Below are 17,724 nucleotides of genomic sequence, written 5' to 3'. Positions count from 1 at the left end.
ACGATGAAATAATATGCAGCAGTAGGAAGAAATGAGGTCCTGAAATATATGGCAACATGGATGAAATTTGAGGACATAATGCTGAGTGAAATAAGCCAGACACAAAAGGATAGATACTGCATGACTTCACTAACACAAATCCTCCAGGAAATGTAAACTCAGACTCCTAAAAGCACTGGCTGGGATCACCAAGCCAATATCATAAGAAAGCAGAGAAGATCCTTGACTTGTTCCTAATTGTAAATTCTAAAACCTCATCAGTAAGAATGATGTTAGTGCTAGTTTTTGGATATACACTTTTCAGGTTAAGAAAATTCCTTTGTATTGTTAAAGATGTTATCATATTTTTCCAAAGAGCAAATACAAATTTACATTTACTGAATAAATTTACCCCTCTGTCAAGATGACTGTATGGTTTCTCTCTTAATGTAATAATATACTGAATTTAAAATATAAATCTTAAGGAAAAAAACATATCAGGGGTGCAAGGGTAGTTCATGAAAGAATTTGTGCCTGCCATGCAGGAGACCCGGGTTCAACTCTCAGCCCACACACTCCCCAAAATAAACAAACAAGCAAGCAAACAAACAAAAGTCAACAAACAGTACTGCAATAACAGATTCTCACATGGAAAAAGAATGAAATGTGACCCATGCCATACAGCATACAAAAAAAAAAAACAAAAAAAACTCACTTTCTTGGAATTCTGGAGAGTGATAGAGGCTGGAGGAGGAATACACAAATATTGAATCAAAGAAAAAGAATCTCCAAGATCAGGTAGATTTCCATCCCAGACCCACCAGTCCAGACACCTCCTCCTCATGGCTGAAGTCACTCAGAGGCAACATGATCTACCTACCTCTGCCGTGGGTGCAGATTATGGAGATGCTTATAGCAATAAGTTAGAACCCCATGCATAGTATGGCACAGGGACCTAAGCTCATAGACACCCAAGGCAGAACACAAGCAGCTGATGAGTGCTACATACAAGAGTGTCTCAAGGGGGAGAGATGACTGTTGGAAAGACGTGTGCACACTCAATCCAGTCTCTGTTGGACAACCGAAACACTAAATGGACCTTTCTGGATCGACCCCATCAAGGTCGCCAAGGTGGAATACCCTAATAGGGGAAGAAACCAGAGACAAAAAAGCCTCACAGAAAAAAAGAGAGCTGGGGACAGAAACTGAACTACTATAAGACAGGACATGTCCCAAAACTGAAATGTATAAGAAAAAGGAGGCACTGGGTGAGAGAAACACTTTAAACAAATCATAGAAGCCGGGAGAAAATTCTGCACACACATACACACAGAGAGACACACATACACACACACACACACACACACACACAAAATGAAGATTGTCAGAAAAGAAATATAGGGAAAAAAGCTTTCTCCTAGAAGTAAAGCAATTGCATAAAAATTGCAATCTTGAAAATTGTTCCGCATACCCAGGGAAAGATCTGAACAGTTAATCTGGGCTACTCTAAAGGTCCAGAATGAGTTGAACCAATCATAACAGAAGAGTCTTAGCACAAAGTCAATTAATAATCAAACCCTAGACAAGAGAGAGTGAATGACATTCAGAATTAACACATCAAAATAATCAGATGCCCAGATATCAGTAAAAGTCACCAGACTAAAAGACAGGAACTTATGGTTCAAAAAAGGGAAAAAATTAAAACATCATAGAAGATACAGAACTAAGAACCACAAATCAAAGGAAGCTCAAACTAATCTCCTAATTCAATTAAACAATCCAAACACTTGGAGTCCAGAATGGGGATGAGATTTTACAGTTCTAAATAGCTTAATGTGATACCTGATACATCCCAATGTACATTGAGCAGATAATTTAAAAGTATTGGCAAAGCCCCTTGAGGCGCAGGAGAAAAATATGAAACTATTAAACATTACCACCGGGAAAAACCGTGAGAGTGTCTCAAACATTAGGGACTCCCAAGTTAATAGGTCAAGCCCTTGATTTTGAGGATTACTCTAGTGAAGCTTATTCCTATACCATGAGAAACTAAGTCTACCTATAATTATATCTAAGAGTTACTTCCAGAAAACCTCTTTTGTTGCTCAGATGAGGCCTCTCTCTCACCCTCTCTCTGCCCAACTCTGAAAGGAAAATAATAAATCCTCTCCACCCCCTACGTGGGACAGGATATCTAGTGGTGAAAGTCTCCCTAGCAAAGTGGACATGACTCCCAGGGATGAGTGTGGCCCTAGCATCTTGGATAGACAATGCCTTACTGACCAAAAGAGGGAAAAGAAATGTAACAATATAATATCAGTGGCTAAGAGAGTTTAAATATACTAGAGAGGCTATTCTGAAGGCTACACTTATACAAGCTTTAGCTAAATGTTGCCATTTACCAGAATTTGCCAAACCCCAACCAAAACCATTCCTGTCAACCTTAAAGAACATCTACGACTTTATCTGAGATTCTACAAAAGTTTCACATGCTAAGATTACTTTCCAGAAACTTATAACCTCCAGACGGGTTCCTAGGCCAGATAAGTCTTGAAATCCAGAGAGGCTAGCCTCTCCAGAACATCAACTAGTTCTGTCTCCCTATTCCATATTGTCAACAGCCCTTTCAAACATGAAAAAGTTAGAATGGGCATAGTCCAAGTACCCCTAAAGACTGGGAGAAGGATCAAAGGAGAAGCTATAACAGACAAGATAGGGTTTAACAAAATGAGTATGACTGCTGAATCATTATATTGATATTTCTTTCAGTCTCCAGTGTCTTGGAGCAGCTAGAAGGAAAAAGCTAAAATTGTGGATCTGTAACCCAGACCAAACTCTGAAATCTGTTCTATAACTACTTCTTACAGTATACTTTGAAATATATTGCTTTTTTGCATATATGTTATATTTCAGATTCAGAATATAGACCAGGGGTTAAGTTGGCGATAAAGAATGGTGAGTTAATGCTTAATTTGTACAGAATTTCTTTTTAGGTTGATTGTAAAGTTTTGAAAATGGATGGTGGTTATGGTTCTACAACATTGTGGGTGTTTTAATTAACAGCACTGAATTAAACATGTGAATGTTGTTAAAAGAGGAAATTTTAGGTTGTGCATATGTTACTAGAATAAAAATTAAAAGATAAAACATAGGGCTGTGCAAGACAGTGAATTCTGTTGTAAATGATGGACTATAGTTAATAGTTCAATTATTAAAATGTTCTGTCATGAATTAGAACAATTGTACCAGACTAAATACACCCAAATATAAACTATGGATTATATTTAATAGCGCAATTATAATAGTTTTTCATCAATTGTAACAAAGGTTCCACACTAATGCAAAGTGTTAATAATGGGAGGGGGCACAAACATTGGAATCCTGTTTTCTTTTACATGATTTTTCTGTCAACCTACAAGTTCTCTAATTTAAAAAAAAAAAGATTGGAAAACTAAGAAAATTTTTATCCACCATCACAGAATTGTGTAGAAATTACAATAGTCATTTTCATTTGCAAGGGACTTGAGAAGGCATTTTCATATTTTTAAATTTCAAGTTGAATGACTTGATTCTTTGCTTTTATTTATTCAGAAAAATCTAATCACAGAAAATGTCCTTTTTCACCAAGTACATATCTTCTTACATCAGAAAGATCACTTTGATAACTTTCCTTCACAACCAGAATATAAAATATGAAGTGAACATGTTCAGGATAAAATTAAATAAAAACAATAAAATGTTAAGTTTGACATTAATTTCATTTGATTTGGTAACAGTTAATTTAACAATAACTAGAAAAATTCTTAAGTGGTTAAGATCCACAGGTAATAAATGTAATAAAGTGCAAATAAAATACTCTGAAAGTAAACAAACAAAAAGAAACATAGCTATGCACTTAACTGTATATTCAGTTTTACATTAGCAATAGCTAACACAGTTCCCTTGAAGTTTGCTAAAGTAACCCAGGAGTGCCATGAAAAATTCTAGTATGGCGGGTATGCAAAAAGTGTTCTTAGAAGGTAGTTACTCCAAAAATAATATCTTCAAAAAAAAATAATAGACTCTTTTTAATAAAAGCCATTATTTTAAACTGGAAGATTTAACATTATGGAGAAGAAGTTTTACATTCATTGCGTCAACAATCATAAAGCAAAACCATTAGAAACTCCAAAAAAACTAGTAAGTTGTACCCAAAAGCCATGGTCTAAATTTGAAGCAAGTTGAAATCTTGGGCTGATTCTGAAAAACTAACATATATTTTTGAAAAAGGAAGAGTGATAGAAAAAAAATCCTTTGATTGACATCCTTAGACATTTGTGAAATTCTTGTACATCAGAAGTAAGTGTTCAATTTCACAGTTTTATATTCTTCTCTGAAGGTAAATCATTCATCTATAGCGAATAATATTTACTATCATATTTCAATGCTATTTACTGGTTTCCATTTTTAACTCTAAGTGTAATTTAGAAAAGAATTTGAACATTTACATTCTGATGATTCTAAAGTAATTGAAATAAATTAATTTGAAATCCAAGAATAGTATCAAATGTTAATTTGTATTAAAGTTAGAAAGCCCAAATGAATACTCTGAATTAATAACATATTAAAAATTTCAGAATGGAGAGGAGACAGTGTGTTAGAAAAATTCAGCTCTCATGGTTTGGACTAAATAGGTACTATACAATCAACAAAGTTGATGGCTTATGGGTTAAATATGTAACCCATTATTTATTTCTTTATTTAAATACATATATAGACTTAAATCAAAATAAATATATATAATATTATAAATTAATAAGTAATCACCTCTGGGGAGTGGGACTGGAGTTGGGAAGATGGATACTTTTCATTTAATACCATTCTATATGCTTAGAATTTTCCCATAATATATTTTAATTAAAAAGAAGATTGAGAATAAATAAATAAATGTGAACTTGTATTTATATACTTACATTTTCATGCTATTTCCAAAGCACCAAGGAACTGAGAACTATTCTTATCTGCTGAAAACCTTCCAAGAGTAGTGTTAATAGGTGATAATTTACTCTGATGCCCAAAACACAGTGTGACAAGTGTGATTTTCCTACAGCTAACACATTTTCCTTGAAGCTTGCTAAGCCTCCTTCTGTCCATCACTCTCTTGCTCTATTTTCCACTTAACTGGGTATAATAATGATAATTAAATACATTTCTACCCCTTATATGTTGTCTTTATTCCATGATCCCTTTCCTATATTTAAAAGTCATGTGAATGGAATATTTTAGTTTTCTTTCACAGGAAGAGAAATTAAATTGCTTGTTTGCAATTTGATTCTCAATTGATGTTTTTCTTATTTACCATCAATCAATTAAAAAGAAAAAGATCTCTCTTTCTTGAACTAAGTATATATTATTGTCCCCTGGTCCCAATATCCTTTCATCCAGAGAATTTACTTCTTCAAAAAGTGTACTACAGTAGCCAAGTCTTGCGTGTACTCAAAGAAATCATTTTGCTCTATCACACTAGGCAATGCATGTTGGGTATTCAATGATTCCATCCTTATTGTAACAAGTTTTATCCCCTTGATAAGTATTTAAATGATCTTTCTATAAGTTTTATCCACTTGGTAAGTATTTAAACGATCTTTCTATAGTTCTCAAGTTCTTTACACATGGGAGTTAATGTTATAAAGTTTCAGGTACCTGGACACAACAACATGTCGATTCACACATTTTGAAAAATGTCAAAGTTCCACATATAGACAAGTCACCTAATCTCTCTGAGACTCGGTTTTTTCAACAGGAAAATGGAAATAAAACCACTTATTCCACAGGGTTCTATCTCTGACCACCCTATATAACATATCTCCGTCATTCTCTCTCCTTTTAATCTGATTTATTTTTTTAATTACAATATTTATCTCTGCTATTATTTTTAATACCTATTCCTTTATTAGTTCACTGCCTGTCTGCCAATAGGTTATAAGCTATTTTGCTCACATCCATATCTGGAGACCTAACGACAATGTTTAGGACATAGCAACCACTCAACACGTGATTGTTGAGTAAATGGTTGAATGAAGAGTATTAAGGAGATTAAAATGATATGATACCAAGTAAAGTGCTTGGTATTTTGGCAAAAAGTAAGCACCTAATGTTCCTTATGTCAAAACTTCCATTATTTGTCTAATATTTTAAAACAAGGCAAGCAATACCTTTAGAAATTGACGAAAAATTTGTTGTATTTTTCTGCCCTCTCCTTTTCATGTCTAACCATACCAGATCTTCTCTAAAAATTAGAAACAAGTTCTATATGAAACACATACAGGTCAAACTCTTCAGTGATTATTTCAGGAAAGTTTTAAAAGACACTATAAAGAGTGATTATTAATAATAATTTGTAAAGACAGATAAAAGCATGACTACGTTCCTAAAACAGCAACAGCAGAAATGCTACACTTTTTGATGATGTCATATCTTACAAAGCTTGGTTTTCAGCAGTTGTGATAAAAAGCAAAGTAAAATACAAAATGACATCAACTGGAACAAGAAAATGAGGGTGACGCTGTCCAATGTGATTCCAAGGTTTGAGAAGTTGTAAAGTGTTCATCACATTTCATGTATAAGTAACTGCAGTGATATAAGAATTAAAATACTTTTTTCTTTCAACTAACATATTGATTTTTCAAATAGGTAATTGTTAGGACATATATATTCATTAAGTTTTTGAACCTAAATACTTCATAAGAAGTCCTTAAGTATCTCTTCTGGCCTAGGAACACCAGAAAAAAAAAATAACTGAAAAGCTAAGGGTTCCAAGAACCAATGAAGTCTGGGAACTTCTGCTGTGTAAGTTACAGAAAAATCGTACTTTTGCATGAAGACCAGAAAACAAAACTTACAATTTGCCAAATAAGTTCTAATATATTGTGAGACTGGCTGGAGGTCCATGAGAGAAGAATAACATCAAGGAAAAGATACTCAATACTCAAGTAGCCAGCAAGGCCTGAGCAAACTTATTGGATGCTAATAAAAGAGTGTTAACAAAACTGAACATACTCTATTCCATAAGAACAACCACTGCAGCTTGGGCCATGCTTTCCTATGACCAAAAAAAAGAAAGAAAAGAAAAGATTATCTTGACCACACTATGCCAACACTGAACTGTGAAACTAATCATGGAGAACAGCTGCAAAAAATGGGCATGAGAAGGTGTAAATGGAAGAATAGGGAAAGAAGTAGCTAATAACAAATCTGTGAAAAATCAGGGTCCCATGTCCACTGGTATTTTGTCCTCAACCACCTTCCCTAACATTTCATATTAATAACATAATACTGGCTTTTTAGTTGAACATTTGAGCATTTCTGTCATTGTTGATCTAAAACTATCTCTCCAAGAATCTAACATCTACATTTTTTCATGAAAACCTACTCACCTAATTTATATGTGGGTATAATTTAAATCATCTCATCACAGCCTAGCCTGAGATGAAATCTTCCTATATATATATATTGTGATGGTTAGGTTCTGGTGTCGACTTGCCAAATAATTATGCCCAGTTGTTTGTCAGGCAAGCACTGGCCTGACCACGGCTGCAAGGAAATTTCATGGCTGGCTGATTAATTCATCGGTTAGTTGATTGCATCCGTGGCTGATTACATCCACAACAAGATAAAAGTCAGTTGATAACCTCCAGATGGGTCCCTGGACCACGTAAGTCCTAAAACCTAGAGGGCCAACCCTCTCTGGAACATCAGCTAGTTCCATCTTCCTGCCCCATATTATTGAGAGCCCCTTCCAACATGAAAAAATTAGAAGGGCCATAATCCAAAGATCCATAAAGAGTGGGACAGAAAGATCAAAGGTGATGGTGGAGTTATACAGAGAAGATTGGGTTTAACAAACGAATATGATTGCTGAATCATTAAATTGATATTTACTTTAGTCTCCAGAATCTTAGAGCAGCTAGAAGTAAAAACCTAAAATTGTGGACTTGCAACCCATACCAAACTCTGAAATACATTCTACAACTAATTGTTGTGCAGTACTTTGAAATTTATTGTTTTTGTGTATTTATGTTATTTTTCACAAAAAGGGGGAAAAAAGTCAATTGTGATGATAAAAAATATTTACTCCTTCTAGCCTCCTATATTCTGGAGCAGTTAGAAGGAAAAATCTGAGAGGATGGCATGGTAGCCTATGACTAAATCTGGGCTCTGTCCTGTAACTACTTGTTGAAGAGTGCTTTTAAAAACTATTGCTTTTTTCTTTCTTTGCTTCGTATATATGTTATATGACACGATAAAAAAAGTTCTTAAAAAAAGCCAGTTGAAGGCTTTTAAGAAAGAAGAGAGACTCTTTCCCTGCTTCTTCAGCCAACGAGCCTGTCCTGTAAAGTTTGTCCAGACCCTTCAGCACCATCACCAGCTTCATAGCCTTTGGACTCCTCCGTTCCCACAGTTGCATGAGACACCTCTATAAATCTCACATTTACAGATCTCTCCTTTTGGTTCTGTTTCTTGAGAGAACCCTGACTAACCATGCATGCGCGTGTGCGCCCACACACACACACACACACACACACATATGTATGTATATTTTACAGCTCAAAACTTTAATGTGGAGCAAAAATACACCCTTAAGGGAAAATGAGTGCAGACATTCTCCAAAGGAGGAGAAGCCCCATTATTTTTTAATAATTTCAATACAACCTCTTTGGCTTAGGTATATGTGTTAAATATGTCTTTAATCTCACGTTTGTACTTTCAGATATTCCACCAAGTTTCTGTGCTACATTAAGTCCTGACTTGTCAATTCCTAATTCAGCATTTTGGTATTTGGACTTCCAAATTCATTATTTTGCTGTTTGGATTTCTCCCATTTTCTGTACCTATTAATTATGCAATTAAATGAGTTGGCTACTTTCTCATCCCCATTTTCCTCTTTCCTAGCACTGAGCTCCTCCCCAGAGTTCCAGTGAGGCCTTTATCAATCTGAATCTTAAGTTTTTCCTCATTTATCAGCTTTTTGCCAGCTTACTTTAAAAAAATTCACTCTCCCACCATTTTTAAACTTCAGGAAATTTGCAAACTTAAGAAAATTCCTTGGCACCATTGCTGCTCCTACAGAAACAGCTCACTAAAATGCTCACATGAAAGGACTTACTTTTAAGCAAGAGGAAGAAAAGGTAAGGAGTCTGAGCTATGCTGTATCACATTGTTATTGTCCGTTTAAAGTTCTCCCTTCCTTTGGAGGTATCAACCCAGGTTCGAATCCAGGTGTCACCATTTATTAACTTCACCTTACGAAGGTTACTAAACCTTCCCAATTCCAAGGGAATTCACCTGTAAAGTGGTGACAATAACAGCTTCTTCACCTCATTGTGAAGACTGAATATAAAGTGACAGACAAGCCATTCCCTTCTTGTGCCTTGTTTTTAGCTCTTGTTTGCATTATTTAACTGTTAGTCAAACACTTTAGTTATCATTAGTACAGATTATGTGATGGCCATGTAGGTGGAAACACTTCAAAACAGAAATCGGGGTATTATTATCATACACAAGTACTGATTCTTCCTCATAGTCATCCTCCCATCCTTTGACAATACTATAAGCAATAATTCTAACCAGGTGGGTTGAAAATATATACTAAAAAATGAATCAGGCTTTTAGACAAATAACCTCGCTTCTGATCCTTACTCTCCTCATATCTGCGTCCCCACGCATTTTGGGAGCTCATTGTTAGAAGGAAATCAGAAGAGCATTTTAGGAAAATCAGACACCTGTTAAGCAACTGTGCTGATTTAAAACTGTTCTGTACCTCGGAAAAGTCATGTTCTTCTAAACCAATCTTGTGGATACAGACCTCTTGTGAGTGGGACCTCTTGAGTAGGTTGTTTCCATGGAGATGTGACCCACCCGATTGTGGGTGGGATCTTTTGATTAGGATGTTTCCATGGAGATGTGACCTGCCCATTCAAGGCAGGTCATAATCCTTTTATTGGAACCCTCTATGAAGAGAATAAAAGGCAGAAACCATAGAGAGAACTCAGAGCCAACAGAAAGCAGAGAGATGAAACCAAGACACAGATGTCTGGAGTTGCTAAGCTAAGAGATGAAATCCAGAGTTTGCCCCAGAGAAGCTAAGTAAAAACCCATAGACGCTTAGAGAGAAAGCCAATGGAATCATAAGCTGAAAACAATGAACCAGAAATAAGGATCAGCAGATGCCAGTCACACACCATCCCAGCTGATAGAAGTGTTTCAGCTGTTAGTGGCCTTTATTCAAAGTCAAAGCATCGTTCTCTGGATACCTTAATTTGGACATTTTCACAGCCTTAGAACTGTGAGTTTGTAACCTTATAAATCCTCTATGTAAAAGTCAATCAGTTTCTGGTATACTGCATTCCCACAGCATTAGCAAAGCAAAACAGCAGCCATCACCCAGACCTTATCTACCCCCACCTTCTCTGAGGAAGTCACAAATACCTGCTAATCAGTCATCTTCTAGTCTTTTACTACCCTCACCTTTTCTATTGCGGGCTATTCCACAACCTGGGGGAGATATTAGGTCTAATGCAAACGCCTGGCCAGAATTTAAATCCAGAAACCAACCAGGAACAAGGAGCCACAGATGCTTACCAGAAAAGGAATTCTCAGCAACAAGGTCTCTGTACCACGCCCTGCTCTCCCCCACCCCAAAGTGGATAAGAACCACACTCAGTATAGTTTTGTCTCTCATCTCTGGCACAATGTGGGGCACGCAGAGCTGCCATCCACCGACCCTGACAGGTAGCAGTTCTGGCCACCCCAGGAAACAGGCCATGATGCGACTTGTTCATCCCCTGCTCTTTTGGACTCTTTGTGCTGTGTAAGTGACAAGGAGATTATTTGTCTTTTCCAGAATCTTTATACTGTGTAAGTAAGAAAGGGATCATTTGCTGAAAGTTTCTGCTGTGCTCTGAACCTCTGTTCCCATGATACACCATTAGCAACTCACTCCACAGAGGGCATGCACAGTACTAAATCACTCTTGCTGCCTGGAAGCAGTATGATGGATTATTTGCTTGCCCAAGGTTCCTTTCGACTCAGTGAGTCTATATCTCTACCAAGACAACTTTGAAAATTCCAATCCTACCAAACAATTTTCCTACAGCAGTGTTACTTAAATAAAGGATTTTGGTTTACCTGGAAAAGGTTCAATCAAAATCAGAACAAGAGAAGAACACTGTCCTGGAATTCAAGTTGAAATCCCATTTCTCTGACCCTTAGTCTCCTGATCTGAAAAACAGCGGGGAGTTCAGCAAACTCTCACGTTTCATCTTAAGTCTGCAATTCTGATTCTAGGATAAGGTTGCAGCCCTTCATAGGGCTAGGTACAACAGAAGGCCATAAATAGATAAACACGTGAGAACCACTATCTGTTCAAAAGTGGTATATGAACATGTCACTTGCAGTGCTGGTTATCTCTAAGAACAATAATTACAGAAAAAATAACAGACACATACTAGGATCATTAGGTGTTCTCTGTTTTCTAGTCTAAAATAGTAACTTTAAACAACTGTTCAAAGATATGCTTTGTGCATCAGAAACATCCAAAGAAGGACTCATTTTTGTCTTAAAGATAATGATTCCCCTTATCAATTATGCTACTTCTTATAGGGGCTCAGAAATTACCCAAACTGCTGGCTACCATAGCCATATTTCCTTCTGCACACAATACTTGTATCTCCTCCTTCCATGCCTCAGAGAATGGTTAATTAGCACCATCATGGGCCCAAAATAAATGAGGGACTAGTGCTCATTGTCTATAGGCCCAGATTATCCATCTGAACATTCCAAGAGTAACCAAGGCAACCAAAGTTTAAGAAACACAGTATTACTGCCAGTAAAACTTTCTGATATGTTAAATTTTGTAATGCAGTTATTCTTTCTAACTGAAAAATGATGTTAAGTATTAATGACACTTGGAAATATTTTCAGTATTAACTTTTAAGCTTTATATTCAAACTAAGCCTACAATAAAACAATAAAATTTTAATCATCAAGTACTTCCTATACATATGCGAACACACACACATTTGCACACATACACATATTTGGGCCTATATTTAAATATAGGGCTGAAGAGAAATTTTCATACTCCTTTCATAGAAATTTTCATAGACTTGTTCCTAGTTTCCATAAAAATCCTCATATAGCATATGACACGCGCATATAGCATTTTATTCATTACCTACTCGTGAAACACTTGAGTACTTGCACGATTCAGCATGATTAATGCAGCATTAGTGTGAGGAGATAGCAAAGATTGTCTAATAAACCTTTCCTCAAGATGCTGCATATTTGCAAAGCACTACAGCTCAGTAAATGACCTGGTAGCCTGGCAGATAATGCTCCAATCTGTTCTGTACAAGATCTGGCCTCTTCCAACCCTGTTTGATTTAGGCCAGACGAGTCACATGGGACATCCTCGGGCTATGAAGAAAGATGGAGCACATGGCACTCTGAAGCCCCCAAAAGCCAATTCAAAAATAGACCCAAATCCTTTCTTTTGAACAAATACTACAATGGGGGAAACCATCTGGCAGAGGGGAAAGAGAAGTGTTAAAGATGCCTCTTTCCTAATAATTGCTACTATTTATATGTGCCTACTCTGCACACTTTACAGACGTAATCTTATACAATCTTCAAAAATCCCTCCAAGATATGCATTAAAAATTTCATTTTCTAAGGTATCGGTGGTTGAGAGAGTTCAAATAGAGTCGAGAGGCTACTCTGGAGATTACTCTTATGTAAGCCTCAGTTAGATATTGCTACCTATCACAGCTTGCCAAATTCCAACCAAAACCATTCCTATCAATCATAAAGAACACCTAGAGTGTTATATAAGACTTCACAAAAGTTCCATGCACTAGGGTAACTTTCCAGAAACCTACAATCTCCAGATGGGTCCCTGGATCAGTTAAGTCCAAAATGCAGAGGGGCCAGCCTCTCCAGAACACCAACTAGTTCCATCCCCCATCCCATGAAAACATCCCCCTGAAACATGAAAAAGTTAGAATGGGCATAGGCTAAAATACCCCTAAAGAGTAGGAGAAAGAGCAAAGATGATGGTGGAGTTATACAGAAAAGGCAGGGTTTAATAAATGAGTATGACTGCTGAATCATTATATTGATATTTCTTTTAGTCTCTAGTATCTTAGAGCATCTAGAAGTAAAAACCTAAAATTTTAGAATTGTAATCCATAACAAACTCTGAAATTTGTTCTAGAATTAATTGTTGCAATGTGATTTGAAATTTATTGCTTTTTGTATATATGTTATTTATCACAAAAAAGAAAAAAGCAATTGTGATGATAAATGCACAGTTCTGTGATGATATTGTGAACCACTTAAAAATTAAAAAATATGTAATAATAAAATGAGCAGTGAAATTTAAAAAATGAAAGTGCTTTAAAAAAATCTTCATTTTCAGATGTGAAAATTTTAGTTCAGAGAGATAAATGGCAAGGATCTGAACCTAGTTTTTGCAAATTCAAAGACTGCTTGCTAACGCATCTCCTTTAAAGGTACCAAATTAAGAGATCTATACTACTAAAAGGGATTTTTATATTCCCAGTTGATGGACCCTAGAGGTTTCAAGAGCCTTATACATCAGACTTTAGTGCAGAAAGCTTAGAGAGGAGAGAGTTTTCTCCATATGTTACTGGTGGACAAAACTAGAGGTTTAGCCCTCCAATTATAACAGGGACTACAACAGGAAACCAGGTGGGTGGGAGGAATGGAGGGAGGTCAGAACACTCTAAAGGTTTGTTGACCAAAAAGGAGTCTCACATAAGGGATAGAAGAGAAATGGGTAAATAATTGCTAGAACTTGCTTCACAACCACTCAATCCATTATGTAGTAGACACTGGTTGTTCATTTAGTGTGTGCGTGTTTGTCTACCCCGTCTCCAATCTTTCTTGGATTGGGGGTGTCATCTCCAGTTATGTTCAATTTTGGCAGGACTCGTTGTCGCACCTCTCATTACCAAAGCCCTAGAGAGAGGTCACCCTGCTTGGTCTTGGCTCTGTCAATCAGATAGGTGGTCAGCCTTTATTCACAAGAGCTACAGAAGTGACTGGGGATGGCCATACACTGTCCAGCAGTGGCAAAGTTCTGACTATATACTGCCCCTGCCAATAAATGAGGGGACTGCCTTCTCAGGACCCTGCTGTCTGTATGGCTTTCAAATATGGTTCTGGTCCTGCAACACCCATCCCCATCAATTCTGGGCCCCAATACTCTCCAAAAAGTCATTTTTCTGTTTAAGGGAACCAGCATTGATTCCTGTTGTTTGCAAGAAAGCAAATGGCTAACACACACACACACACACACACACACACACACACACACACACACACACACACACACTGACATATACACACATCCCTACCTTGTGGTAGACTGTGTTACTGTATTCATAAATATTCACTGCCTGCCCCCAGGGGAGGATTATACTTCCTCACTCCCACTGACATCAAGTTTGGCCCATGTACTTGCTCTGGTCAATGAAATGTGAGCAGAAGTGATGCGCTAATCCCAGGAAAAGCTCTGGGAGCTAACATGCAGTGTGCCAGCTCTCTTTTCCCACTACCACAAAGGGAACACCCCAGACAGAGATTGATTCATTGGTGAGAGAACACAACATGGATCCCAGCTACAGCTGACCCATTTGTGCACATGTAGCATGCCCAAAAATACATCTTTGCTATTATAAGCCATTAAGATTTTGGTATCACTTGTTACCATTGCCTAACCTAACCGTCTTGACTAGCAATACACCCTTCATGGCATTTGTCACTGCAAAAGGAAATCTTTGGAACGAAAGAAACAATTATCCACTGGAAACCAGCCCCCGATATAGCTGTTCATAAACTAAGCAGTGAGCTTCAGAAGACAACCCAGAGACAATACAAGGAAAATCTTGGGACTTTAAAAGCAACATGTTTATTACACCAAAAGAGGTAAGCCTGTATGAACAAGAACCAACTGAGAACTCTGGGATAAACCCTAGGTAGTGTTTCAAGAAAGTCTTTTTCTAGCGTTCTTCAGAATACTTTCCTCACATTCCTTCTAAAAGAATTTTGGGAAAAAAAAAACTCACATACCTCCTATGGTGGTTTAAAGTTGTATGCACCCCACAAAATCATGTTCTTAAATTTAATTATTACTGTGAGAGTAAACCTATAAGAAGGAACTTTTGATGAGGATACTTCAGCTAAGATGTGAACCAACTCATTCAGGATGTGTCGTAATCCTTCTACTATAGTCCTTTATAAATGAAATGAAGGGGGGGTGAGGGAGAGAGAGAGAACGAGAGTACAAGGCACAGAAGCAAGAAGCTGAAATCAACAAAACCTGGAAGAGAAGTCAAACACTAGCAGAAGTCGCCATGTGCCTTGCCATGTGACAGAGGCACCAAGGATTGCCAGCAGCCAGTCTTCAGTGGAAAAAAAAAAAAGCATTGCATTGATGATGCCTTGATTTGGACATTTCTCTGGCCTCAAAACTGTAAGTTAATAAATTCCCATTGTTTAAACCAATCCATTTTATGGTATTTGCTGGAACAGCCTAGGAAACTAAAACATTCCCTTATGTTAAATTACCACTTAACATTTTTCATTATAAGTTTAAAAGTTAATTTTTTGGTAATAGCAAGTATAAAATATTAAATCTTATATGAGACAAAATACAATGAGGATCAACTTTAAATGAAATCAATATTTCATGACATGCTTTAATAAAATAGGTTTTAATTACCTTATTGAATAACTTGCCTGAATTTGAAAGGAATCACATGAAATATTTATCTGTGGTTTGATATAATGTATCTTAAAAATGTGTTAGTCCCAAAAACACAACTGCTATTTTTTAAAGAATCAACATCAATAACCTATGTTGCCAGGGATAAGCTTCATCCTTATCAGAAATACATGTAATATAAAGAAAGACAGGAAACCCGCCAGGTTTAAGGTACCTTGATTAATCATTAAAGGAGACTTCCTCCAAAACTAATATTTCTAATCATCCCTTTCTTTGGTGCCTGGAAGGTTTCTACATCCTGGGGCAATGTACCATATTAACACTTCAGATGGTGAGGGAAGGAATATGTAAAGCTGGCACTTTCTCAGGCAATTTTAGAAAAGAATAAATGTGAAAGTTGAGAATTGTGAAAGCAGCACGCTACTACAAACTCTTAAAATCATCCATACATGGGTATCCTTGGAAAATGTGCTTACCCCCATGTGAAGAATATGTTTTATATACAGATAAAACACACTTGGCTTACACATGACAAAGAAGCAGATGGGTAGTCTAACTCTCATGGGTGCTTTCTGGATTTTCAAAACCTGCTTGCAAAGAAAACCTAATCCCATTGGAAATGACTCCTCCCCAAGACAACGGGATAACACCTTACTACAAGGGTATCTGCAACAGCCACAGTAAAACACCGGGTATCTTCCCTGGGGCACCACTGAAGATTAAGTACTGTGTCTCCCAGGACTCAAATCATGTATCTTAGAATGCCAACAAGACTATAAAATGTTTGCCCAGTTTTATACATATTTAAGAACTCATGTGTAATATATCTAAACTCTTCTACTAAAAAGACCCCCGCTAGCAACTCTGAATAAAAAAAATTGTCAACCCTGGCAGATTCAGAACTTCTGCTGAGAAGAATTTACCACAACAGAATGATCTAAGCACAACATTTCATGCAGTAGTACTTATAATGATACAGTCTCAGGATAGGAAAAAAATTATTTAGCTATGGATGCATCAGATATCATTACAAATACCCTTCTAAAATCATCATCCTATACTATTATTTCTATGCCATTTTCCAGACAGAGCACTATGATTAAATATATCACCTAGGCAGAAATCAAAGAAAATATTGTACACTGCTATGATTAAAAATAAATAAATAAATAAAAACCTATCTCAAAAGACACACACCACAGCAGGCCATGGTGGCTCAGCAGGCAGAGTTCTTGCCTGCCATACCAGAGACCCAGGTTTGATTCCCAGTGCCTGCCCATGCAAAAAAATTTTAAAAAAGACACACAACAGAATGCAATGAGATGCCACAGAAAAAAACATTTTACTTACATGCCCGCTACCCCATGAAAAAAGCATGTTTTTCAAACCCAAAACAAAGAACAACTCTAAAAAAATCAAGTACTCTCCTCACCCTTTCTAGACAGTGGTGACTATGATAATTCTAATCCTGTTAGAAGACTGAAGTCAGATCCTGAAATAAGGTTTTAAGGATGTTGTCACTGGGTTATTTAGGGGACCCTTGTTTGAGTAATTTAGTAGTCATGATACTTTAATCATGCATTTCTTTGGGGGTGAGGGTTAGAGCAAAAACTCACACTATTGTTTATTTGGAAAAACATTCTGTTTACATAGAAAAGCGAAATCAATGGTTAATTAGCATAGCAATCATAACCTAAACAACATAAGCCAAACATGGAATATGAAAAAGAACAGATAGGGCGGGCCACGGTGGCTCAGCAGGCAGAGTTCTCGCCTGCCATGCCAGAGACCAGGGTTCAATTCCGGGTGCCTACCCAAGTCAAAAAAAGAAAAGAAAAAAAGAAAAAGAACAGGTAGATAACACAAAATGTGTTGCCTTTTATCTTAACTGTGATAAATTTTTAATAGGGCAGACCTATTTGTACCACAATCAGCTTTAATTCAATAAAGCTAAACCA

The 17,724-nt window shown here is 36.7% G+C and overlaps 1 long non-coding RNA gene across 4 annotated transcripts in view; it reads right to left on the bottom strand.

Moving 5' to 3' along the window:
- The window catches only part of LOC143681485 (uncharacterized), a 320,995-nt gene extending 311,096 nt beyond the window's left edge, over positions 1-9,899 (bottom strand). For 3 of the 4 annotated variants that reach the window (XR_013174673.1, XR_013174676.1, XR_013174675.1), the window contains exon 1: positions 9,779-9,899. This is a non-coding gene — a long non-coding RNA (uncharacterized LOC143681485). The remainder of the gene's footprint in view (positions 1-9,778) is intronic. The other variant, XR_013174674.1, reaches the window with a different exon arrangement.
- Positions 9,900-17,724: the final 7,825 nt, after the last annotated feature.

Source organism: Tamandua tetradactyla, chromosome 4, assembly GCF_023851605.1.
Source record: "Tamandua tetradactyla isolate mTamTet1 chromosome 4, mTamTet1.pri, whole genome shotgun sequence".
Lineage (NCBI taxonomy): Eukaryota > Metazoa > Chordata > Mammalia > Pilosa > Myrmecophagidae > Tamandua > Tamandua tetradactyla.
Note: the sequence above shows the minus strand (reverse complement) of the source record. Positions and strands in the feature narration are given on the sequence as shown.